Source organism: Penaeus monodon, chromosome 22, assembly GCF_015228065.2.
Source record: "Penaeus monodon isolate SGIC_2016 chromosome 22, NSTDA_Pmon_1, whole genome shotgun sequence".
Lineage (NCBI taxonomy): Eukaryota > Metazoa > Arthropoda > Malacostraca > Decapoda > Penaeidae > Penaeus > Penaeus monodon.
The window spans coordinates 25,985,646-25,986,302 of NC_051407.1; positions in this window are offsets into that span (position 1 = coordinate 25,985,646).

The window sequence follows — 657 nt, forward strand, 5'->3', positions numbered from 1 at the left end:
CAGAAAAAATTAGAAAAAAACATTGTATATAATAAAAACACCTAAAAAAAAAACAAATAAAGGAATAAAATAAAAGTTAAAGGTTACAGAAACAAAGAGGTGCAAGGCAAGTAGTTAGCAGGGGCAACTTGGCATACAAGCTAGTAACAGAAAATCATATCCCAAAAAGCAATCCACCAAGATACACACATGGCATCAATGGGTTAACAACCGATACCTGAATATTAAAAAAATACTAGTAGCTACATTCATTCTACCTTCAAAGCAATTACCAGTTGTAAAAGCATCCATAAAGGCTTCAGGGCCAAACCTATAAACTCTCCCCTGTTGACTACATTCCACTATATACCTACAGGGAAAACACAACTCTGGAAAACACTTTACCCATAATAAAAGATGCAAAATCCTACCTGGCTGGGAGCTGAATTCAATTCTCCGTCTCCCGTGACAGCAATGGGGAGGTGAGCATCGGAGTGCCTCCTCTTGCGTACACAACAAAAGCATCTCCTTACGAGGCTAAGTATAAGCAAAAGTAAGGACTTCACTTTCTTCACTGCAATCATCAGAATCATCCTGAAAGAGGATGAATTTAGATACAATTCTGTCAGCAAATTTGTTAACTTATATCCTAAAATACAAAACAAATTTCAGTTTTGA